This window comes from Pristiophorus japonicus, chromosome 14 (assembly GCF_044704955.1).
Source record: "Pristiophorus japonicus isolate sPriJap1 chromosome 14, sPriJap1.hap1, whole genome shotgun sequence".
In the NCBI taxonomy this organism is placed as follows: domain Eukaryota; kingdom Metazoa; phylum Chordata; class Chondrichthyes; family Pristiophoridae; genus Pristiophorus; species Pristiophorus japonicus.
The window spans coordinates 49,515,465-49,542,432 of NC_091990.1; positions in this window are offsets into that span (position 1 = coordinate 49,515,465).

A 26,968-nucleotide genomic window follows, 5' to 3' on the forward strand; every position below is an offset into this window, starting at 1 on the left:
TTGACCTTTTTGCGGCACTGCTTCTGCTGTCCCCTCCGCTTTGGGGCTGTGTTAATGTCGATGATGGATCGGATTAGGTGATGGTCCGTTCAGCAGTTGTCAGCTCCTGTCATGGCGTGGGTGATGCGCACATCCTTACGATCCCTGGCTCGGACAATGATATAGTCGAGCATGTGCCAGTGTTTGGAGCGAGGGTGTTGCCACGATGCCTTGTATTTGTCTCTCTGGTGGAACAGGGTGTTGTGATGAGAAGTTCATATTCTAGACATTTTGTCAGGATTAGGGTACTGCTGGAGTTGACTTTTCCTACCCCCTCTCTGCCAATCACGCTTCCCCAGAGGGCTGTATCTTTGCCGACCCTGACGTTGAATTCACCTAGGAGGATCAGTTTGTCGCCCGGATATTTCGAGATTGGAATAAAAACCCGCTCTGGTCTCATCCATTGCATCGAGTGTTGGGGCATATACACAGATGACTGTGGCGCATTGGTTTCGGGATAGGATGAGTCAAAGAGTCATGACGCGCTCATTAACCCCGCAGGGGGAGTCTTTGAGGCGGTCGACCAACTCATTTTTGATGGCGAAGCCGACTCCCTGAAGGCGGCGTTCTTCCTCTGGTTTTCCTTTCCAGAAAAAGATGTAACTTCCACCTTGTTCCTTGAGCTGGCCTTCCCCTGCCTGTCGGGTCTCGCTTAGAGCGGCGATCTCAATGTCAAAGCACCTATGTTCCCGAGCAACTATGGCGATGCAGCATTCCGGCCTATTGCTGTTGGAGTTGCCCATGAGGGTCCTGACATTCCAGGTCCTGAACTTCATGTTAATGGAGTGGAAGATGTCTGTGCACAAATTCTTTTAACGTGGGGTGGCCGTTGCACACCGGCTGCCACACGGGCTTAGCTGAGCAAGGTCTTGGTCCAGTTACAAGGGAGTCCAAGATGACTGGAGACCAGGCACTGCTGTATGAGCCTAATTGCCTACAGTGAGATGTTGGCCGCAAGCTTGGCGCCAAGTCGTGTCCTTGATGGTAGGTGGCCCGAGGCTTGGTTGGGGGCAGGACAGTAATCAAGAGCAGTCAGCACGGATTTGTCAAGGAGAGGTCGTATCCGACTAACTTGATTGAATTTTTCGAGGAGTTAATCAGGAGGGTCGATGAGGGCAGTGGGTATGTTGTAGTGTATCTATGGATTTTAGCAAAGCTTTTGATAAGGTCCCACATGGCAGATTGGTCACGAAAGTAATAACCCATGGGATCCAGGGCAAAGTGGCAAGTTGGATCCAAAATTGGCTCGGAGGCAGGAAGCAAAGGGCAATGGTCGATGGGTGTTTTTGTGACTGGAAGGCTGTATCCAGTGAGGTTCAGCAGGGCTCAGTGCTGAGTCCTTGCTTTTTGTGGTATTTATCAATGACTTGGACTTAAATGCTGGGGGTATGATTAAGAAGTTTGCAGATGACACTAAAATAGGCTGTGTGGTTGATAATGAAGAAGGAAACTGTGAACTGCACAAAGATATCAATGTACTGGTCAGGTGGGCAGAACAGTGACAAATGGTATTCAATCCAGATAAGTGTGAGTTAATGCATTTGGGAAGTTCAAACAAGGCAAGGAATACACATTAAATGGTACGACATTGAAAAGTGTAGAGGAGAAAAGGGACCTTGGAGTGCAGGTCCACAGATCCCTGAAGGTAGCAGACCAGGTAGATAAGGTGGTTAAGAAGGCATATGGAACACTTGCCTTTATAAGTCGAGGCATGGAATACAAAAACAAGGAGGTTATGCTTGAACAGTATAAAACATTGTTTAGGCTACAGCTGGAATCTGTGTGCAGTTCTGGTCACTACATTACAGGAAAGATGTGATTGCACTGGAAAGGGTGCAGAGGAAATTTACAAGAATGTTGCCTGGACTGGAGAATTTTGGCTATGAGGAAAGATTGAAAATGCTGGGTCTGGTTTCCTTGGAATGGAGGAGGGTAAGGGGAGTCCTGATTGAGGTGTATAAAATTATGAGGGGCCTGGATAGAATGGATAGGAAGGACCTGTTTTCCTTGTCAGAGGAGTCAACAACCAGGGGGCATAGATTTAAAGTAATTGGGGAAAGATTTAAAAGAGATATGAGGGGAAATTTATTCACCCAGAGGATGGCGGGGGTCTGGAACTCACTGCCTGAAAGGATGGTAGAGGCAGGAAAACTCACCACATTTCAAAGATACTTGGATGTGCACTTAAAGTGCCCACACCTACAGGGCTACGGACCAAGAGCTGGAAAGTGGGATTAGACTGGATAGCTCTTGGTTGGCCGGCATGGACACGATGGGCCAAAATGGCCTCCTGCCGTGCTGTAAATTTCTGTGATTTTAACGTCACTCCTGGAAGGCCTCGCTCTAATGTTTACACTATGCCCCCTAGTCCTGGACTCCTCAAGTTTCTCTCTATCTGCCCTATCAGTTCCTCTTAATATCTTGAAAACTTCGATCAAATCACCCCTTAACCTTCGAGATTCCAGGGAATAAAACCCTCATTTGTGTAATCTCGACTTGTAATTTAACCCGCGGAGTCCAGGTATCATTCTGATAAATTTATGCTGCACTCCCTCCAAGGCCAATATCTCCATCCTAAGGTGTGGTGCCCAGAACTGCTCACAGTACTCCAGGTGTGGTCTAACCAGGGTTTGTATAGCTGCAGCATAACTTCTACCCCCTTGTATTCTAGTCCTCTAGATATAACGCCTAGCATTCCATTAGCCTTTCTGATTATTTTCTGTACCTGTCCATGATATTTAATGATCTATGTACCTGGATCCCTAAGTCTCTTTGGATCTCCACTGTTTTTAGCTTTTCGCCATTTTGAAAGTATCCTGTTTTATCCATTTTACGTCCAAACTAGATGACCTCAGACATGCCTACATTGAAATCCCTTTGCCACAGTATTGCCTATTCAATTAAGCTATTACTATCTCTTTGGTAATTATCTGCTTCCATCTACACTGCTTAGAATGCCTCCCATCTTTGTGTCATCGGCAAAGATGGAGAATTGATTAAGAGTAAAGTTAAGAATAGCCTGTATGATGATAGTCTGGTATGCAGCAAGCAACATGCATTCAGAAGGTGAAGGTCCTATCTGATCAAGCATCTTAACCTTTCTAAGAAAGTGGCATCCCAAGTGCCCAGAAAAAGCCCTAAAATGGTATTTAACAAAGTTCTTCATTCGTCACTAGCTAAACTCAAAGCAGTGGAAACTCAGGATAAAGCGTGGGAATGAATAAGAAATTGGCCAGAAGGTGGTAAGTACTTGTTAGACCTATTCTATTAGAGGACAGAAAGGTGTTGGAACCCCACTTATTTCTGGTTTAAGTTAATGACTTGGATTCAGAAACTCAGCGAAAATTTGCAAATGATACCAAACTTGAATGGTCAGATAAATAGAATGAGACAGATTGGACAAAATATGTAAGTGAATGGAACAGTAGCAGATTAAATTCAATAGTGACAAGTGTAACAATAGCTGAGGGTGAATTTGAAAGATATCCCAGGGTTATATTAGATCCAGTGCTTAATATCGTTGACCATATTACAGCAGCAATCAACTGAACTACATAGCCACAACAGTAGAGTACAATTCAGAGAGCCATACTCTGTCACTACAGTGCTCAGACCTTTAATACTATTTCCAACTCTGGGACACAATCTGATTGTTCAGAGGAGAACCAGAATGCTGATCCCCACTGTGGAAGGATTGAGTTCTAAACAGAGATGCGAGAAGCGAGGGTTTTTCAGCTTTGAAAGGACAGGGGCTAAGAGGCGACCCTGAAGAGATATAAAGGGAAACAATACAGAAAAGTCAGATTGAGAAAATGATTCCAGTTAAACTGTCAGACTATGGGATGTTGGGTGAAAATAGTGATCAACTATTGCTGTCGGTACCCTTTCTGTGGCTGGCGGCGCGGCCACCCTTAAAGGGGAGGTAGCGCTGCCGGCGACTCCATTTTATTTATTTTTTGTCGGCCGACTGCCAGCTCAGGCCGACAATTATGGCTGCATGTTTGGCAACAGGCAGCCTGGCACCCCCTCTTGGGTGCCAGGCTGTTGGCCTGGCTGAAGCCCTCCCTGGTGGCCCAGTGTTTGCCACTAACGTGGCTGCAGAGTTCACAATGGCCCTCCCCTTTAACTGGAGGGGAGGGACATTGAGACATGCCAGTGCAATGACCTCATCAGCATGTGCTGATGCCTTGGAGCGTCCGTCACTCTGACCCACCCCCACTTCCGCCCCGCTAGTGGCGGCTACTCCGACCTTACCACACTTCCATCCCATGATGAGGCCATTTCCGCCCCGCTCCGAAAAAAAACACCAGGTGCTGAATTACTCCGGATTGTCCACCCCAGGCATTGGGGTGGAGGGAACACTTCAGGAGCGGGAGGTGTGACTCATTTCAGGCGGTGAGCAATGTCAGCCCCAGGATGCTTTCCTTCACTCAAAGAGGGATCAACACATGGAATGGATTTCTAGGTAGAGCAGTGAAGACAAAATGCCTGGAATCATCAGAAGCCACGATTGCGGGACTGTGAGGGCCTTTTGAATGTTTGGATCAAATGGCCTTCCCTTTTGTACAATTTTTGTGATCTTGATTAATTTCTGATGTTATTAAATGCATGCTCCTAGAGCAACAGCAGAGAATAGCAGTGGACACTCAGTTCATGGTCCTGCTATTAGCATACAAATTACATTGGATTGCTTTCTTTCTTTAAGAAATTACAACATAATTAAAATAAGAATATTAACATGCACATGATGTGTTATATTAAAATTAAACTATGTGGCAGGATCTAACACACAGATCTCATTCATGGCAGCTCACGCTGTTAGAAGAAATATTCAGCTGTTCTCTACTCCCTGCAATACATATCCTCTGTACTACGATCACTGTTAACCATGGCAAGCTATATCGTGAATTCTTCTCCCAGATCGGGACGTGTACCTTATAGACAAAGGTTTGAAATTTTCCATAACGTTGCACCATTTCTGCCACCGCGATTTTGCCAGAAGTGCAACAGAAACCCAGCTTACACGTGTAAAAAGAGTTTCTGCCATACTTTCAGTGAAGTTACGGCAACGGAGAGGGAGCAGTTCCAAGGAAATTCCAGCCAAAATATTTTTTCAGTGTAATATGCCAAAACCCATCTATTACAGGAAAAACACAATGGGCTTGATTGTTCTGTAGCAGGGCATCTAACGGTGTTTGCTGTTAGTTAGGCTTGCCCCTACACCCTTCAGCTCAAAAGAATTTGCCCACACAGTTGCTGCAAGTGCGAGCTGATAATGGCACAGCGAGGGAAACATGGACCACAGTGAACAGGGCAACCAACATGATAATAAGAACATAAGGACATAAGAATTAGGAGCAGGATTAGGCCATTCGGCCCCTCGAGCCTGCTCTGCCATTCAATAAGATCATGACTGATCTTCTATCCCAACTCCACGTTCCTGCACTGTCCCCATATCCCTTGATTCCCTTAATACCCAAAAATTTCTCGATCTCTGACTTGAATCGATTCAACAACTGAGCTTCCACAGTCCTCTGGGGTAGAGAATTTCAAAGATTCACAATCCTCTGAGTGACAAAGTTTCTCCTCATCTCAGTCCTAAATGGCCGACCCCTTATTCGGAGACTGTGATCCCTGGTTCTAGACTCCCCAGCCAGAGGAAACATCCTCCCTGCATCTACACTGTCAAGCCCTGTAAGAATTTTGTATGTTTCAATGAGATCACCTCTCATTCTTCTAAACTCTAGAGAATATCAGCCTAGTTTACTTAATCTCTCCTCAGAGGACAATCCTCCCATCCCAGGAATCAGTCTGGTGAATCTTTGTTGCACTCCCTCTAAGGCAAGTATATCCTTCCTTAGGTAAGGCCAAAATTGTACACAATACTCCAGGTGCGGTCTCACCAGGGCCCTATATAATTGCAGTAAGATGTTTTTACTCTTATACTCAAATCCTCTTGTAATAAAGACCAACATACCATTTGCTTTCTTAATTACTTGCTGTACCTGCATGTTAACTTTCAGTGACTCATGTACAAGGACACCCAGGTCCCTCTCAACTCCAACATTTTCCAATCTCTCACCATTTAAAAAATACTCTGCTTTTCTATTTTTCTTACCAAAGTGGATAACTTCACATTTCTCCACATTATATTCCATTTTCCATTTGCCCACTCACTTAGCCTGTCGATATCCCCTTGAAGCCTCTTTGCATCCTCTTCACATATTACATTCCCACCTAGCTTTGTATCATCAGCAAACTTGGACATATTACATTTGGTCCCCTCATCCAAGTCATTGATACAGATTGTGAATAGCTGGGGCCCAAGCACAGATCCTTGCGGCATCCCATTGGTTAGAGCCTGCCAACCCGAAAATGACCCGTTTATTCCTGCTCTCTGTTTTTTGTCCATTAACCAATCCTCAATCCATGCTAGTATATTACCCTCAATCCCATGAGCCCTAATTTTGTTTAATAATCTCTTGTGTGGCACCTTATCGAATGCCTTCTGAAAATCCTAATACACAACATCCACTGGTTCCCCCTTATCTATTCTATTAGTTAAAACCTCAAAAAACTCAAACAAATTTGTTAAACATGATTTTCCTTTCATAAATCCATGTTGACTCTGCCCAATCCTATTATTATTTTCTAAGTGCCCTGTTACCACATCCTTAATAATTGATTCTAGCATTTTCCCTACTACTGATGTCAGGCTAACTGGTCTGTAGTTCCCCGTTTTCTCTCTCCCTCCTTTCTTAAATAGCGGGGTTACATTTGCTACCTTCCAATCTGCGGGAACCATTTTATAATCTAAGGAATTTTGGAGGATGACAACCAATGGATCCACGATCTCTATAGCCACCTCTTCCAAAAACCTAGGATGTAGGCCATCAGGTCCAGGGGTAACTCCTTAACCAATGAGATTTAAGGATCGGGAAATAAACAGAAGGACTGAGAAAGAGGATGAATTAAAGAGGGTGAGTTCAATGTCAAGTGAGGTACAGAAAGAGAAATAAAGAGAGGGAAAGGAAGATTGGATTAAGAGGTAGAGAAAAATGAGACAGAAAGAAAATGCAAGAAACTTTCCAAAAAATTCTAAAACTGAAGGAGTGAGACTCCAGACTTGCAGTAATTAATTTTCAGTGACAGAGAGGTTGATTGGCAGTAATTAACTATTATCAAATCATTTAAATGGTATTTAAGCTACTAATTACTAGCCCTGAATATCGGTGGCGGATTTAGTTTGTATCTCTTGCGCAAATACAGTAACTTTATGACATTCAATGCATTTCAAGGCAGATAGCAAAGCTCATTTTGGCAAAGCTCATGGCGGAGCGGCGCAACTCAGACAGCAACCTTTGGATATTCGCGTTTAGTCTGCGCTTCTGCCCCTCGCCTGAAGTTGCTGTACCATTTATCCATAAATAACAACCATGGGCTGGATTTTTGGCTTTCGGGTTTTCCATCGGTAAGGATTCACAAAAACGTGAGTTTCGCCAAATTTCGTCTGGGGCCCGGAGCGCTGCAAGAGAGGCCTTGGGCAGGGGGAATTCCAAAAAACATTCAAAAAACATTTACAAGACACTTAGCTATCGAATTGCTGAAAAAAATTAGAAACTTTAACTTACCTTTCTCGTAGGTTTACGCACTTACCACTGCTGGCATAGCTGCACCGACAGGTCAAACCTGAGCGTGGCATACAGTTCGGGAGAATCCCCAAAGTACAACGGTAACACAATCCGCGGCATTGCACGTCGGCGCAGCTCTCCCTGGTGATACGTCCCATCGCCGCCACAAACAACGAGCCGAGGATCCTGCCCGGGATTTTCACCGTGGAGGGTCAAATCGTGGTGAAAGCCTGGTCACAAACTTCTCAAAAATCCGGCCCATTACCTTTACCATTATATTGAAAGGCAATTCTGCAACAATTAAATTATTGATAATGAAGTACCACCCGGTTGAGACCGGCGTTCCTCATGAACCCACAAGTATCATCCTTGGAAAGTTGCTACTTTGGTGATATCGGAGTACATCCTCATGCCCTGTTCTATTTCACACCATGTCATGGCCGAGTTCCTCTTTTAATGAAGTGATGCAAATTAATCAGCTGCTAGTGAAATAGTAGCCCTTCAAAGAGTGTGGTTTCATTAGCCACAACAAAGAAATAGCAGCCATTCATGGTGAGTTTTCAGTAGCAAAAATGTAATGCTTGCCAAGTGGCTAACTAGAACCTGAAACAGCATCAATGTTGAAAAGCTTATTGGACCACCTGTAGCAAACAAACAGTTTGGTGAACATGACACGATGCCAATGTGGAAAAGTCTGGTTAGCCCAGTACTGAAGTCGCACAAGCACATATTTGGAGGAGATTAAAAATCCAAAATATGCCTTGGCTCAGTGGCAGTAACCTCACCTCTGATTCTGAATGTTGTGTGATCAAATCCCACTCCAGAGACTGGAGCACAAAAGCAAGGCTGACACTGCAGCGCTGTACTGGCAAATGCTGCATTGTCTTCCAGATGAGATGTCAAACTGGGGCCCCATCAGGTGGACGTAAAAGATCTGATGGCACTATTTTGAAGAAGAGCAAGGGAGTTATAATACCGGTGTCCGTTCAACGTTTATCCCTCAGCCAACATCACTAAAACAGATTATCTCATCATTATCCTATTGTTGTATGCGGGTCCTTGCTGTGTGCAAATTAGCTACCGCGTTTCCTACATTACAACAGGTAACTACACTTCAAAAGTAGTGAATTGGATGTAAAGCACTTTGGGACAATGTGAACTGTGCTATATAAACTTAAGTCTTTCGTTTTAACTCTTATCACATCTACGCTGAACAACTGGCTACAATCGGGCTCTGCATATAATGGGCGGCCAATCTGATACTGCCTGTCTTGCGCCACTGCCCGACGAATTTCTAGGCTCATATGTTTTTCGTACTGATCCTAAATTTATGTCCCCTGGTTATTAAATCTTCTACTCTTTACTCTCTCAAACCTTCAGCAAAACTTTGAAAGTTTCCAATGGATCCCTCTTAACCTTTTCTGCTCCCGTAAATACAGTAACGGAATCTCTGGTGATTGCCCTTACTGCTGTCACAGAGGCTTTGGAGTTCGACCTGCAAGATGCAGAATTGGGCAGCTTCTGCTCTCTTGGAAAATATTTGTAGGCAATCATGAATGAGGGAATCTGAAACCTTGCAGATGCCCACTGTCTTCAGTTTGAACAGACCATTGAGCATTGTCAGGTGATGTCTCTACCTGTGACAGTGCTGGAGGAACACAGGAATAGGCCATTGGCATATTGCAGTGACATATAGTCTTGCTGAAGTGGCGATAAGTGCTGCCTCTGAAAGTACTGAGCCCATGACGACAACAGCAACAGAGGTCCCTGGGACTGATGCAGGTCAGTTTGGGTGAGTCACAGATACATGTAGCAAGCTTTTTGTAGCCCATTGCAGTATGCCAATTGGAAATTGGAATTGCTTTGTACTATTTGTATTAATAATCTCAGTTGGGGGCACAATTAGCAAATTTTCAGATGATACCAAGATCTGTGCAAGTGTTAGAACTGTAGAAGATGCTCACCTGCTTCAGGCAGATCTTAATGTGTTGGGAGATTGGGCTCAAGACTGGAAAATGATGTATAACTTAGATAAGAGCAGTGTTATGCATGTGGGCAGGGCAAATGCTCAACATTCACGCACCCTTTAAGGGAAAGGCATTAAAGATGGTGGCGATAGAAAGAGATTTGGGTATTCTAGTGCATGCGTCCTTAAAGGTACATGAATAATGCATGCAGCAATAGCTAGAGCAAATAGGGCGTTGGGGTGTATCCATAGCGCAATTGAGTACAGGACGAGGCATACTGTTTTGTCCTTGTACAAGACCTTAGTCGGGCCACACTTGGAATACTGTGTTCAATATTGGTCTCCTCACATGGTGGGTGATATTGAGACTCTGGAAAGGGTGCAGAAGAAGGCCATTAGTGTTATGTCTGTAATGCACTTATAAATGACTCCATGAGACAATGACTCAAACTGTAGTGACATTGGTCCTTTATTCGTAACTCCAGAGTGAGGTACAAGCATGGTGGGCAGCCTTTTATACTGGGCCCTGCACACCTATGCAGGTGACCCTCAGGTCTTCCACCGCAGGCCCTCTGGTGGACTGCCTCTGCCACAGGGGCAGGAAACCCCGGTCTCCACCAGTTGCACCCTCTAGTGGTGCCAGCATAGTATATACACAGTGGAAACCTTATTGATAGTACATCAGGCAACAAGTCTCCATTTTATGCAACTATACAGTGACTACACAGAGAGTATATCTATAGTCTGCATATATAACAATTAGACTAATTCCAAGTCTAAAGCATCTTAGTTATCAAGATAGGCTAAAAGAGTTGGGACTCTATACCTTAGAGCAGCGTAAACTTAAGGGGGGATCTGATTGCCGTTTATAAGATAATGAAGGGAATAGACGGCGTTCCAGTTGACAGTCTGTTTCAAATAAATAGGTTAGGAAGGATCGGGGATCACAAATTTAAGTTGTATAGGGCTAAATCTAGGTTAGACATCAGGGGGTGGTTCTTTTCCCAGAGAATAATAGACCTCTGGAACAAGCTGCCGTTTCATGTGGTGGATGCAGACTCGCTGAATTCCTTCAAGCGAAAGTTGGATTTATTTCTGGCTGGGGCAAAAATCAGCTCTTACAGAAGGTAGGTACTGCAGGGAATTCAAGGCCAGAGTGATCTCCTGGACTAGTTTCGATCGCCTAGATGGGTCAGAGAGGAATTTCCTAGTTTTTTTTCCCAAATTGGCCTGCGTTTTTTATCTGTTTTTTTGCCTCTCCCAGGAGATCCCATGGTTTGGGGTGGGGTGGAGTGTATATGTTGTGATACACAACGTATGGCAATTGTGTGGGGCAGGATCGATGGAGCAGATGGTCTTTACCTGTCTGTCATTGTTCATATGTTCGTAAATGCAACCATCCACCAGTTCTACTTCTCAGTTAGGAGAGTACTTTGGACACATCCACCACCAACACAGAGAAATTCACAACACAACAGGCAAATGCAGCAGTGAAACACATGAATACATATACCGCCAACACTGATAATTGAATAAAAATATTCATCTTTAAATGTATTTTGACATCTTTATTCTTTAATTGTGAAGAAAATAAAGCATCAGTTGTCCAAAAACCAAACAAGGTGATTGACTCCTGAGATGTTCTCTGTGGATGCCTGTAAGGTTCCTATGGCATTAACATTTGCAGGTAATGCCATTGTTAGTGCACTGGAGATGCACTGAAGATTTGGGGGCCAGATGGAACATTTCAACCACAGTCTCCTTACTGAGTTTGAGACTGCTCATGCACTGTTCTTCTGCCATCCCTAACTGGCGGATTCGAATGGTATCATCATCATCATAGGTAATCCCTCAGAATCAAGGAAGACTTGCTTCCACTCTAAAAATGAGTCCTTAGGTGACTGAACAGTCCAATATGAGAACCACAGTCCCTGTCACAGGTGGGACAGACAGTCGTTGAGGGAAAGGATGGGTGGGACTGGTTTGCCGCATGCTCTTTCCATTGCCTGCGCTTGATTTCTGCACGCTCTCATAGAAACATAGAAACATAGAAAATAGGTGCAGGAGTAGGCCATTCGGCCCTTCAATGAGTTCATGGCTGAACATTCAACTTCAGTACCCCATTCCTGCTTTCTCGCCATACCCCTTGATCCCCCTAGTAGTAAGGACCTCATCTAACTCCTTTTTGAATATATTTAGTGAATTGGCCTCAACAACTTTCTGTGGTAGAGAATTCCACAGGTTCACCACTCTCTGGGCGAAGAAGTTCCTCCGCATCTCAGTCCTAAATGGCTTACCCCTTATCCTTAGACTGTGACCTCTGGTTCTGGACTTCCCCAACATTGGGAACATTCTTCCTGCATCTAACCTGTCTAACCCCGTCAGAATTTTAAACGTTTCTATGAGGTCCCCTCTCACTCTTCTGAACTCCAGTGAATACAAGCCCAGTTGATCCAATCTTTCTTGATAGGTCAGTCCCGCCATCCCGGGAATCAGTCTGGTGAACCTTCGCTGCACTCCCTCAATAGCAAGAATGTCCTTCCTCAGGTTAGGAGACCAAAACTGTACACAATACTCCAGGTGTGGCCTCACCAATGCCCTGTACAACTGTAGCAACACCTCCCTGCCCCTGTACTCAAATCCCCTTGCTATGAAGGCCAACATGCCATTTGCTTTCTTAACCGCCTGCTGCACCTGCATGCCAACCTTCAATGACTGATGTACCATGACACTCAGGTCTCTTTGCACCTCCCCTTTTCCTAATCTATCACCATTCAGATAATAGTCTGTCTCTCTGTTTTTACCACCAAAGTGGATAACCTCACATTTATCCACATTATACTTCATCTGCCATGCATTTGCCCACTCACCTAACCTATCCAAGTCGCTCTGCAGCCTCACAGCATCCTCCTCGCAGCTCACACTGCCACCCAACTTAGTGTCATCCGCAAATTTGGAGATACTACATTTAATCCCCTCATCTAAATCATGAATGTACATTGTAAACAGCTGGGGCCCCAGCACAGAACCTTGCGGTACCCCACTAGTCACTGCCTGCCATTCTGAAAAGTACCATTTACTCCTACTCTTTGCTTCCTGTCTGACAACCAGTTCTCAATCCACGTCAGCACACTACCCCCAATCCCATGTGCTTTAACTTTGCACATCAATCTCTTGTGTGGGACCTTGTCGAACGCCTTCTGAAAGTCCAAATATACCACATCAACTGGTTCTCCCTTGTACACTCTACTGGAAACATCCTCAAAAAATTCCAGAAGATTTGTCAAGCATGATTTCCCTTTCACAAATCCATGCTGACTTGGACCTATCAGCGCCCTCCCGGATGCTCTTCCTCCAGTTAGGGTGATCTTTGGCCAGGGACTCCCAGGTGTCAGTGGGAATGTTGCACTTTATCAGAGAGGCTTTGAGGGTGTCCTTGTAACGTTTTCTCTGCCTACCTTTGGCTCGTTTGCCATGAAGGAGTTCCGAGTAGAATGCTTGCTTTGAGAGTCTCGTGTCTGGCATGCGAACAATGTGGCCTGCCCAGTGGAGCTGGTCAAGTGTGGTCAGTGCTTCGATGCTGGGGATGTTCACCTGGTCGAGGACGGTAGTGTTAGTGTGTCTGTTCTCCCAGGGGATTTGCAGGATCGTGTGGAGACATCATTAGTGGTACTTCTCCAGCGACTTGAGGTGTCAACTGTACATGGTCCATGTCTCTGAGCCATACAGGAGGGTAGGTATTACTACAGCCCTGTAGACCATGAGCTTGTTGGCAGATTTGAGGGCCTGGTCTTCAAACACTCTTTCCCTCAGTACCACTCATGGCTGCACTGATTCTTCCTCTTGTGTCAACCATTGCTCATGGTAGCCTCTGAGGCAGATGGTTGTGGGCTCAAGCACCAATCCAGAGATTTGAGCACATAATCTAGGTTGACACTTCAGTGCAGTACTGAGGCCATGCAGCACTGTTGGAGGTGCTGTCTTTCAGATGAAACGGTACACAGTGGCCCCAATTTTCTTCTCATGTAGATGTAAGAGATCCCATGGCACAATTCAAAGACGAGCAGGGGAGTTCTTCCAGTTTATCCCTCAAATTACACCACCAAAAACAGATTATCTAGTCAATGATCTCACTACTATTTATGGGACCTTGCTGTGCACTAATTGGTTGGCGTGTTATCCTACATTACAAAAGTGACTGCACTTCAAAAGGCTGTGATACATTTGGGGCATCCTTAGGTTGTGAAAAATGTGATATAAATGCAAGTTCTTTCTTCATTGGGCTCACTAATACTTTTTAAATTGGCTGTGCAGCTGTGGAATATTGCAGAGGTTCATCATTGATCACCTTTGAAAAGAAAAAACTGGACATTCTTTCTACTTTCTGCCTTATTGGAGGGGTGCAAATGCTGAGAGCAGCATTATAAGTGAATGGATTGTTCTTTTTGCACTTTCCTCGAACATTACATCACTTATTAACCACTTCTAAATACTCGGTAAAATTAGCAAACACAGGAACATTAGACCCAAGACTCACTACAGCCTGCTTCAAACCTACAATGGGACATGAGGGCACATGCCCTTTATCTCACTTTGATGCAGATCACCTGCTTTTGTTATTTTTCCGCCTTATCCTCACGCTGGTCATTTTCCTCTAACATACAGGGATTCCCACTGAGATGGAGCACGAAGGTTTCTCCAGCTGTTTAATTAATTTGGATTAGTACTTCATTCACACTTGTCTCATAAAGCTAACTGTGAAATCTGCCTGACAAGTAAACTGTGAGGAAACGGTCGCAGGGTGTAAATACAGGTACTGCCATCCGATCTGGCGCAACTCCTCATTATGGGCCAAATTTGGCCCACCCGTTTTTTCGGTGCACTCACCTGAGATGTGGCGACTTCCAATGATCCAAACGGCGCCAAAAAGATGTCCCTGGATTCTGGCCTGTCTGCGGACTCTCCCGGGGCTTGGTGCGGTGTGGTAAGCCCATTGGGGGCCGAGCTCGGGACCTGCACCTAAAAGAGTGCTGGCAGCTGTCTGCATGTGCATAAAGTGTTTGCGCATGCGCAGTAGCTCCTCCCATGATTTTGATGATGATTGCCTGCAGCGTGGGACCCAACACGTCCTGCCACTATCCCGGGCCGAGTGGCTTGCCGCACAGGCTGGCCGCTGCCTTCCTGTGCTGAGGGCTACAAGGAACAGGTTGGTGCAGGGAGACTTTTGATCGGGCGGGTAGAAGGGTTTTGATCGGAGTGGGGGATGAAGGAGGAGAGTTTTAATCCGAGGGGGAGGAGAGAGGAGTGTTTTGATGGCGGGAGGGGTCGAGAAGAGAGGAGAGTTTTAATGGGGGGCGATGGAAGAGAGTTTTGATCCGGGGGGGAGGTGAGAGGAGTGTTTTGATCCGGGGGGGAGGAGAGTGGAGAGTTTTGATGGGGGGAGGGGTGGGGGGGGGGACAAGGAGGAGAGTTTTGATCCAGGGGTGGAGGAGAGAGGAGAATTTTGATGGGGGAGAGGGGGGTGGGTGGAAGGATGTGATAACTGTGTAGCCAGTAATTTTAAAGAGCTTACTCAAGATTTTCCTCAACCCTGTTGATGAAAATACTTTCCTACGAGCAGGAGGTACTTCTATTTTTTATTTGGATATTTTGAAAAAATTATGTAAATATGTTTTGTCTCTTTACTTCTTTTATTTTCGTTGCTTAAGCTTCCATGAATGCTTCGGTTGTATAGTAAATTAACTTTGCGAAGTTTGTCATATGTCCTGTATAGCTGTTTGATCCTATTCACATTCTTTAGTCAAGTCATTAAGTACCTACTGCGTTGATTTCTTAACTCTCTGCAAGGGTTTTCTGTGCAGCCACAAGTGGCCACATACACTGGCCTTAAGTTAGTTTGGAGCAACTATTAGCTGGCCAAACTGGCTTTAATGGCCAAAACAAGCGGAAGTGGCTGATAACGCCCCCCTTTGAAAAAAAACTAAACTAAAAAAAATCCTAATTAACTCACTTACACTGGCGCAAATTGAATGTGCAGAATGGGAATTTTTAAGATACTCCAGAAAAATGAAGTTGCTCCAAAAGAAACAGAGCAACTCCTGGGCAAATTTGTGCCCTATGTTTGCAAAGTTAAATAGTTTGCAGTCTGTAATATTTCCCACAGGATTCACACCTTACTATATTTACAACATGGTGCTGCTGAAGAGCGTTATGCTTGTGAAATGTTGAGCTGTCTAAAAATATTTGTAATTGCGTCGTAATTTGTGAAAAACAGCAAAGGTTTTTTCAAGCGCGAAAATTCACAGGTTTACATGCTGTTTATGGTCTATTTATCTTCCTTGTGTGCAAATCACCCTGGTGTAAACTTTGTTACCGATACAACTTCTTTACTCTGCGAGTGGTGAGAATACGGAACTTGTTACCACATAGAGTAGTTAAGGCAAATAGCATAGATGCTTTTAAGGAGAAGCTAGATAGGTACATGAGGAAGAGAGGAACAGAAGGATATGCAGATAGGTTAAGATGAAGTATGATGGGAGGAGGCTCGTGTGGAGCGTAAACGCCAGCATAGAGCTGTTGGACTTATTTCTGTGCTGTAAAAATTATGGGGCCGAAATTGGTCGACATACCGCTGCTTACCGCCCACGTACCGCCCGGCAGAAAATTCATTAGTGACATACCGCCCGTCCATGCAGAACGCCGACATACCACCCAAAATTACAAAATTCGTGACTTACCACTGACATACCACCGGAGCTGCAGAACGTCCAGGAAAAGGTTGATCTTCAGTGGGTATTATGTACCCAGTCTACTCTCTCCCTTACTCATGACATTGTGGGGTGGTCTGAGGTCACTGAGCGGGGTGGGGGGTGGGGGTGGTTGGGGATCGGTGTGCAGCGGGGCGGGGGGGGTGGAGATCGCTGTGAGCGGGGAGGGGGGGAGATTTCTGCATGGGTTGGTGGGATCGCTGTGGGAGGGGGAAGAGATCGCTGTGGCGGGGGTGAGGTGGGGGAAGAGATCGACGTGGGGGGAGGAGAGATCGCTGTGTGGGGGCGCGGCGGAAGAGACTATGGGGTTGGGGATGGCAGGGTGAGAGAGACTGGGGTGTGGGAGAGAGAAACATTGATGCACTGTACCAGAGAATTGTCTGGTCAATGGGAAATGCAATAAAGACCAACTATGGATGTTACGTTATCCAGCATGGGGTCAGACACCAACATGCTGTCCTCCATGCCTTGAAAGCACATTCAGTATTAAAATAAGTAATAATTTGGAGAACTTGCCATATTATCTAGCGATATATAAATTGTGAAATAATGGCCACAATAAGTATGACACAGAACAAGTCGCTTTCCAACAATATTGCATAGTTATTTTTGTAATTTTGCATAGTATCCCGTGGATGAAGGAGCCACCACCCCCTTCGCCTCCAATGTTTTGTTACAAATTAGTATTTTGAATGTTACTCATACATTTCTTAACTTTGTTTTCTATTTACTCTTTGAATGTACAGTTTTGGAATTTTTTATAAAAAGATTTTCACGGTAGTTTTATTTTGAAAATAATTTTATAAACGGAAACAATAGCACTTGTTACGATAAGATTTTACATTAAGAAACAGCAAATCATTTAAGGTTGCTCCCACAGACTTTCTAAACTCATACCTGTGTACCAGGAACTCCAAACAGTCTCTGGCCTCTCGTCGGTGCCTCTCGGCGGGGGGGGGGGGCGGAGCTTCACAGCAGCATAAATGTGCGCACAACTCGGGAATCTTCCCGAGTGAAAAGGCCTCTCCGCCTCACACTGCAGGCTGCACTCCGCTCTTGCCCACTGCACTCTGCTCAGCTTACTGTCGAGAAAAAAAATGATGACATTTCCACCCACTCCGTCCCAGCAGTAAAAAACGACGCACCGCCCGCGGACCACCGAAAAATGGGCGGACCCTCTGTTTCACCAATTTCAGTCCCTATGAAAAACTAAGTAACCTTAAAGACTGTGGTCCTGAAATTGGTGGACTCACCGCCCGCTGCCACCGACTGCCGCCGAATTTTCTGGGCGGTCTCCCCTTGGTGCCAGTTTGGTGGAGGCCTCCAACAGGTGGGGAGGGAAGACCGCTGGGAACCGCCCACTGACGTTGACTGGCACGCAATGCGCGTAATTATCCTCCCGCCCGCCGAGCTGTCAGTTTGCTCCAGGCGGGAGTCGGCGGCAGCAGGAGGAAGGCAGGTCTAACCTCAACGGTAAGTATGAAGACCTGCAAAAAACGTTAGTAAACTTCTTTTAGTTATTTATTTTACAGCGATTCAGATGGATGGGGTTCCCTGAAGGGTTTCCAGTGGGTTTTTTTTGTGAACATTTTTATTTTTATGTGTTCGCCCCTCCCTGGGCCCGACTCAATCCTTGGTGGTACTTTGCCGAGGATTGCATTTGCCGCCGAGATCAGGAGCTCCTGCTCAGCTGCCACCCAGATTCAGGGCGTAAATCATTTTTTGGCGCTGGGCGGTCATTCCAGGACTTTTCAATGAAACTCCTGCCCAAAGTACCGTCAGGTCTCTCAACGGTCCTTTGGGCCACACTCGGGCGGAACTTAGCTTCCACCAAGTTCGGGCCCTGTGCTACTGATTTGCAATAAAGGGAGGGGTTGATCTCCATGGAGGTTCTCCTGCTCGACAGTTGTGCGTTTGACAGTAGGGCTGCATTAACCTCGGATAAACTGTGTAAATGTTGTTTGGCCAATACACGGTTGAACCTCCAGAGAAGGTCATAGCCCCCTTTTAATTCATCCACTTTCTCACCATAATCACCTGTCTTTTTCTCCCAGAAGTCATCTAATTGCCTCCTGAATCCAATTATATTCTGTACTATAACATATCTTGCAGGTAAGTTATCCCAGTTTCACTTCCCTTGCATCTAAAAGTTTCTCTCTGGCTAACTGTTCCTAATACTAACTTCTTCATTTTACAATTTCTCTTCAACAGCAACTTTGGCAAAATGGGGAATTGTCAACAGCTCCCTGACAATCTCAGCTGAAATAGGAAACACGCTTCCTCATAGAATGCCAATAATAATCACTGCATCTTCCTTGAGACACCACGAGCATGGAGAAGAGACATTTTGAAATCATGCAAACAAGGTGCTGGCTCCCAGAATGTATGGTGTGTGAAACCATTTTATTCTCTCTGAAATAATGTTCTATCTGTTAAAACAGGATCCGCTGAGTGTCTATTAATCATTCAAGAGCCTTATTTTTTCTGAAACTATCCACGTGGATGTTACAATGTTGCCGTACACTGTGAACTCAGTAATATCTTAATGATAAAACATTGCACCTCTACTGTATAGACTGGAACATCCAACTTTGATCATGTCCCTATCCCTTTGTCTGTATGTATCTATAATTAATGGGACACCTTTTAATCTTACATTCTGATTCAACCTATGAAGGAATTTTTTAATTGATCATATTTCAAAATATTAATTTTAATTGTTGCACCATTTCTGTAGTTTAATGGACAGGGCAGAATATACTCCTGCCCATCTGCAACTAGATCTCATTTCATGGGCAGCACATTCTACTTTGGCAGACCTGATAGGCGCCCGATCACATCCATCACTCCAGGTTTTCTGGCAGATACTGCAACCAATTGGGATTTAAAGATAAATAGTGATAGTTAGTGAGGTCAAAGAAGGATTGATGACAGTAATTTTGAAAGGGAGAAGGACAGTGCCTGAGGAGATAATATTGTCAAATGCCCTCCAGATGCTCTTTTCCAGCTTCTGTAAACTTAAGCTTATCCAAATCTCTTCTGCTCATATCCTATCTCCTGCGCGTCCATCATTCTTGTCATCATTGACCTACTTTGGCGACCTGTCCCAAAAAAGACTCAAATTTAAAATCATCTTTCTTTTTAAAACCCTCCATTGCCTCAGCCCCATTCTATCTCGATCACATTTTCCAACCTTACCTCCCTCCCGGGTAAATTCTTTGTTCCTCTAACTCTTGTGCATCTCTTTCTCCCTTCACCTGCCATTGGCAGCCAGTGCTTTTAAGCACTTTTCCAACTCTCTCTCCTCCTTTGGCATTAAACTTAAAATCCACTTCTTTGACCAAAACTTTTGGCCATTCTTCCTAATCTCTCCTTCTGTAGCTCAGTATTCATTTTTTGTTTGTATCTCTGTGAAGCACCATGGGACTTTTTTGTATGTTAAAGGTGCTATATAAATGTCAGCCAGCATGAGGGCGAGAAAGAAAGAAAGAAAGACTTGGATTTATATAGCGCCTTTCATGATCACCGGATGTCTCAAAGCACTGTACAGCCAATGAAGTACTTTTGGAGTGTAGTCACTGTTGTAATGTAGGAAGAACATCTTCTTGTGACTGGGGATGAGGGGGCAGGAGAGTAGACTCATGATTGTGATTAGATTGAAGAGGGTGGAGGGATAGAAGAGAGGGGGTGGTGGGGGGGAGGGCTCCAGGCTAGAATGGGTGGAGGACACGAGATTTGGCTCATGAGGAAAGAAGCTGGCAGGAAGCAGCTGAACAGATGGTCTTGATCTTACTGATGAAGAAATCCATGAGCTCCTCATGTTTGTTGCTCAAGATGAGGGTGGAAAGGGCAGGGGAGGAGGGCTGGTAGTAGAGAAAGGGAACCTGATGTTACCTTTGCTCTCCAGGGTAGTCCTATAGTAGCAATAGATTAGTAAGCAGATTTGGTAGAGGAAAGTGAGGCACAGCAGAGTTTGATATGTCAAACCAGATCTGGTGATGGATGGTTATGCCAGTAACATCAGTTATGCTCATTCTTGCATCCCTTGGACTTGGACTGATGGGAGACAATGGAAGCCATTGAGAGTAGAGGTGAGAGACTGGTTAAGCAATGTCAACTGCTGCAGAGTTGTGGTGGGACATTTGTGCTGTCAGTGTTCTACATCATTGAGGTGCTGCAAACACTGGCAGAGGTGCACAGAGGTGTACGGCTGCACCCAGGCTCTCCCATGTCCCTCTATATCCTTATGGAGGGAGTCACAGTATGCAGAGAGGACCTCTTCCCTTTCTATGGGCGCAAGAGATCTCCCCAGAGACCAACACAGCCTGGTTGCAGATTGCACTGGAAGACACAAGCAGGGGTGTCGTCAGGAGGAGATGGCTGCAGTGGCGCAAACCTTTCAATGATCTCAGTGGATCACGAAATGTTACTGCAAAGCCGCAATCAACCTCATCCTGCTGTGCCTCTCATCACATCCCCATCACTCTGCCTTCCCTACCCTACTCCTGCACATCCTTATTCATACCAACTTACCTTGCACCTCCATCTATCCCTCTCTCTCTATCTACATTATCACTTCCCCATCTCACTTGCCACTTCTCACACTCACCCTCATTCCTGTTCAATCATGCCCTCTGTCCTGTGCTCCCGTCCCCTTCTACATCGCCTGCTGTCAACAACAGCAGCTGCAGGAGGCTTTACCACCTCAGCTGGCCACTGGTGGAGTGGTAATTAAAGGCAGTGGTGGTCGGGTAGGGCAAACTTTATTCTTCACACTGGTCTGGTGCCTGCTGAATGTTTCTGCCGGCTCATTGCAGCACAAAGCCTCAGCCTTCTACTCTCTGAGAGTGATCGGGGCTGTAATGGAATTCGCGCAGGTTCTCTTGCCCCGCAGAAAGAAGGAGAATGTTGCAAAACATCATTGGCCCTTCTCTTTAAGGAGGGGAAGCAGCCTCTGATGCCAGCAGTGCTACACTGAACATTCTTCAGCGCTCACACTTTAGTGCTCTAAGATAAGTGGTAGCGCTTGATTTGGCATTTCACTTCCCTCTTGGAGCGCTAAAGCTGACGTTCCAGGGATGAAAAAAGGATTATCACCTGACAATATCTTTCTCACATTTCAAAGGTTATCACCCCAAATGGGGCACAATGGAATTTCTAGCCGTTTTCTTTCTTGGACAGAATTGCGTACACCTTTGGAAGTGGATTAGTGAGTAGCCATGAATGGTGAGACATAACAGTACCCCCTGTAATGGTGATGAATGTGAACAGAATGGCTTGCGCATTCTAGGGATGTTTTATATTGTTAATGTGGGGTGGTGCCAACCTGGCACATCATGTGGCAGCCAGGGTTTGAAGTAAATGTGGCCATGGTGAGGCAATCCCTGGCATCTCTGGCAACGATGTGCTCGGGTGCTGATGCCCTCTGCCCTGTGCAGCATCAGGTGATTGCAGAGAAGGCTGTTGATGCTGCTGGTGTGCCTGGTGCTGCTGGTGTTGGGGCTGATCATGATGAGATTCTGAGGACCAAGGTGAGACAGTATAGAAGGCACCCATGCTGATGAATAGATGGCAGGTGAAGTAGAGTTGACAGAAGCGATCTATCAATGGTGGGGAGATAATGAGGTCAGACTGGATGGAGACTTGGGTAAAAACTTGCAGTATCTGAATCTATGCTGGAAATGCAGTTTAGAGATGCTAGTGCTTAACGTAAAATATCTGAATCAGCTGGGAGCTTTGAGTTGATATTTGAACCTGTTAACTTATCCGCTGATTCAATGGCCACTGACCTCTCTCCTCAGCTTCACTGATATGGTCTAGACACAGCGGAAAATCGGTGGGAAAGCTGTGAAAGTTAAAAAGCTGGGAAAAAAGCATTAAGTGGCTTTAAACAAGCCACTAAAGATTTGAATTGGATCCCCCTCCACTGCGTGTCGGGTCTGCTCAGCGCTGGCAGACCTGACATCAAGAAATGCAGGTGTGTGCGTTTTGACAGTGGGTTCCCAACCCACTGTCAATCATTTTAAATTTCACAGCTGAACCGCCACCCATTGGGTTCGCTGAATGCCAGCAAAATCACGGCCTAAACAGTCCGTCTGATCCCAGGCTACATTTTACCAACAGCTCTAAAGCATAAAACATAGCGCCTTATATATGTGGCAATTTCATGCTATACACTTACACTGCAGTGAGATTATAAAGGAATAGAGATCCTTCCACCCAGCTTATACAACCAGTTCTGATGAAGGGTCATCGACCCGAAACCATAACTCTGCTTCCTCTCCACAGATGCTGCCTGACCTGCTGAGATTTCCAGCATTTTCTGTTTTTATACAACCTCTACAGTTTGTCTGTCTCCAGATGGTTCAATCTGACACCTTTCCAGCACTGTTAAATATTCCTTTTACAGGGAACTGCTATCATGGTGGGGAAACGTGTAAGATTTGCTGCCTGTACGCACTGAAAGATATACATTGACACCAAAACGTGGCAACATCATGTCACCAATGGTGTGCGGTGCTAAAAATCAATTCTTTTCATTGGTGTTTTTTTTTAAAAGCGAAAGAAATTGATCAGAAAACTACATTTTAAGACACTGCTGCAAATATAGATTCTCTGCAGTGTGAGCAATCAACATGACAACATTCCTCATTGTTAAATTTGCTGAAAACATCCTTTCTTAACTATGGCTTTAATAGATATAGAAACATAGAAACATAGAAAATAGGTGCAGGAGCAGGCCTTTCAGCCCTTCTAGCCTGCACCGCCATTCAATGAGTTCATGGCTGAACATGCAACTTCAGTACCCCCTTCCTGCTTTCACGCCATACCCCTTGATCCCCCGAGTAGTAAGGACTTCATCGAACTCCCTTTTGAATATATTTAGTGAATTGGCCTCAACTACTTTCTGTGGTAGAGAATTCCACAGGTTCATCACTCTCTGGGTGAAGAAGTTTCTCCTTATCTCGGTCCTAAATGGCTTACCCCTTATCCTTAGACTGTGACCTCTGGTTCTGGACTTCCCCAACATTGGGAACATTCTTCCTGCATCCAACCTGTCCAAACCCGTCAGAATTTTAAACGTTTCTATGAGGTCCCCTCTCACTCTTCTGAACTCCAGTGAATACAAGCCCAGTTGATCCAATCTTTCTTGATAGGTCAGTCCCACCATCCCGGGAATCAGTCTGGTGAATCTTCGCTGCACTCCCTCAATAGCAAGAATGTCCTTCCTCAAGTTAGGAGACCAAAACTGTACACAATACTCCAGGTGTGGCCTCACCAAGGCCCTGTACAACTGTAGCAACACCTCCCTGCCCCTGTACTCAAATCCCCTCGCGATGAAGGCCAACATGCCATTTGCTTTCTTAACCGCCTGCTGTACCTGCATGCCAACCTTCAATGACTGATGTACCATGACACCCAGGTCTCATTGCACCTTCCCTTTTCTTAATCTGTCACCATTCAGATAATAGTCTGTCTCTCTGTTTTTACCACCAAAGTGGATAACCTCACATTTATCCACATTATACTTCATCTACCATGCATTTGCCCACTCACCTAACCTATCCAAGTCACTCTGCAGCCTCATAGCATCCTCCTCGCAGCTCACACTGCCACCCAACTTAGTGTCATCCGCAAATTTGGAGATACTACATTTAATCCCCTCGTCTAAATCATTAATGTACAATGTAAACAACTGGGGCCCCAGCACAGAACCCTGCGGTATCTCACTAGTCACTGCCTGCCATTCCGAAAAGTACCCATTTACTCCTACTCTTTGCTTCCTGTCTGCCAACCAGTTCTCAATCCACGTCAGCACACTACCCCCAATCCCATGTGCTTTAACTTTGCACATTAATCTCCTGTGTGGGACCTTGTCGAAAGCCTTCTGAAAGTCCAAATATACCACATCAACTGGTACTCCTTTGTCCACTTTATTGGAAACATCCTCAAAAAATTCCAGAAGATTTGTCAAGCATGATCTCCCTTTCACAAATCCATGCTGACTTGGACCTATCATGTCACCATTTTCCAAATGCGCTGCTATGACATCCTTAATAATTGATTCCATCATTTTACCCACTACTGAGGTCAGGCTGACCGGTCTATAATTCCCTGCTTTCTCTCTCCCTCCTTTTTTAAAAAGTGGGGTTACATTGGCTACCCTCCACTCGATAGGAACTGATCCAGAGTCAATGGAATGTTGGAAAATGACTGTCAATGCATCCGCTATTTCCAAGGCCACCTCCTTAAGTACTCTGGGATGCAGTCCATCAGGCCCTGGGGATTTATCGGCCTTCAATCCCATCAATTTCCCCAACACAATTTCCCGACTAATAAAGATTTCCCTCAGTTCCTCCTCCTTACTAGACCCTCTGACCACTTTTATATCTGGAATGTTGTTTGTGTCCTCCTTAGTGAATACTGAACCAAAGTATTTGTTCAATTGGTCTGCCATTTCTTTGTTCCGTGTTATGACTTCCCCTGATTCTGACTGCAGGGGACCTACGTTTGTCTTTACTAACCTTTTTCTCTTTACATATCTATAGAAACTTTTGCAATCCGCCTTAATGTTCCCTGCAAGCTTCTTCTCGTACTCCATTTTCCCTGCCCTAATCAAACCCTTTGTCCTCCTCTGCTGAGTTCTAAATTTCTCCCAGTCCCCAGGTTCGCTGCTATTTCTGGCCAATTTGTATGCCATTTCCTTGGCTTTAATACTATCCCTGATTTCCCTAGATAGCCACGGTTGAGCCACCTTCCCTTTTTTATTTTTACGCCAGACAGGAATGTACAATTGTTGTAATTCATCCATGCGGTCTCTAAATATCTGCCATTGCCCATCCACAGTCAACCCCTTCAGTATCATTAGCCAATCTATCTTAGCCAATTCATGCCTCATACCTTCAAAGTTACCCTTCTTTAAGTTCTGGACCATGGTCTCTGAATTAACTGTTTCATTCTCCATCCTAATGCAGAATTCCACCATATTATGGTCACTCTTCCCCAAGGGGCCTCGCACAATGAGATTGCTAATTAATCCTCTCTCATTACACACCACCCAGTCTAAGATGGCCTCCCCCCTAGTTGGTTCCTCGACATATTGGTCTAGAAAACCATCCCTTATGCACTCCAGGAAATCCTCCTCCATCGTATTGCTTCCAGTTTGGCTGGCCCAATCTATGTGCATATTAAAGTCACCCATTATAACTGCTGCACCTTTATTGCATGCACTCCTAATTTCCTGTTTGATGCCCTCCCCAACATCACTACTACTGTTTGGAGGTCTGTACACAACTCCCACTAACGATTTTTGCCCTTTAGTGTTCTGCAGCTCTACCCATATAGATTCCACATCATCCAAGCTAATGTCTTTCCTAACTATTGCATTAATCTCCTCTTTAACCAGCAATGCTACCCCACCTCCTTTTCCTTTTATTCTATCCTTCCTGAATGTTGAATACCCCTGGATGTTGAGTTCCCAGCCCTGATCATCCTGGAGCCACGTCTCCGTAATCCCAATCACATCATCTTTGTTAACATCTATTTGCACAGTTAATTCATCCACCTTATTGCGGATACTCCTTGCATTAAGACACAAAGCCTTCAGGCTTGCTTTTTTAACACCCTTTGTCCTTTTAGAATTTTGCTGTACAGTGGCCCTTTTTGTTCTTTGCCTTGGGTTTCTCTGCCCTCCACTTTTCCTCATCTCCTTTCTGTCTTTTGCTTTTGCCTCATTTTTGTCTCCCTCTGTCTCCCTGCATAGGTTCCCATCCCCCTGCAATATTAATTTAACTTCTCCCCAACAGCACTAGCAAACACTCCCCCTAGGACATTGGTTCTGGTCCTGCCCAGGTGCAGACCATCCGGTTTGTACTGGTCCCACCTCCCCCAGAACCGGTTCCAATGCCCCAAGAATTTGAATCCCTCCCTGCTGCACCACTGCTCAAGCCATGTATTCATCTGCGCTATCCTGCGATTCCTACTCTGACTAGCACGTGGCACTGGTAGCAATCCCGAGATTACTACTTTTGAGGTCCTACTTTTTAATTTAGCTCCTAGCTCCTTAAATTCTTTTCGTAGGACCTCATCCCTTTTTTTACCTATGTCGTTGGTACCAATGTGCACCACGACAACTGGCTGTTCTCCCTCCCATTTCAGAATGTCCTGCACCCGCTCCGAGACATCCTTGACCCTTGCACCAGGGAGGCAACATATCATCCTGGAGTCTCGGTTGCGTTCACAGAAACGCCTGTCTATTCCCCTCACCATCGAATCCCCTATCACTATCGCTCTCCCACTCTTTTTCCTGCCCTCCTGTGCAGCAGAGCCACCTACGGTGCCATGAACTTGGCTGCTGCTGCCCTCCCCTGATGAGTCATCCTCCCCAACAGTACCCAAAGCGGTGTATCTGTTTTGCAGGGGGATGACCACAGGGGACCCCTGCACTATCTTTCTTGCACTGCTCTTCCTGCTGGTCTTCCATTCCCTATCTGGCTGTGGACCCTTCTCCTGCGGTAAGACCAACTCACTACACGTGATACTCACGTCATTCTCAGCATCGTGGA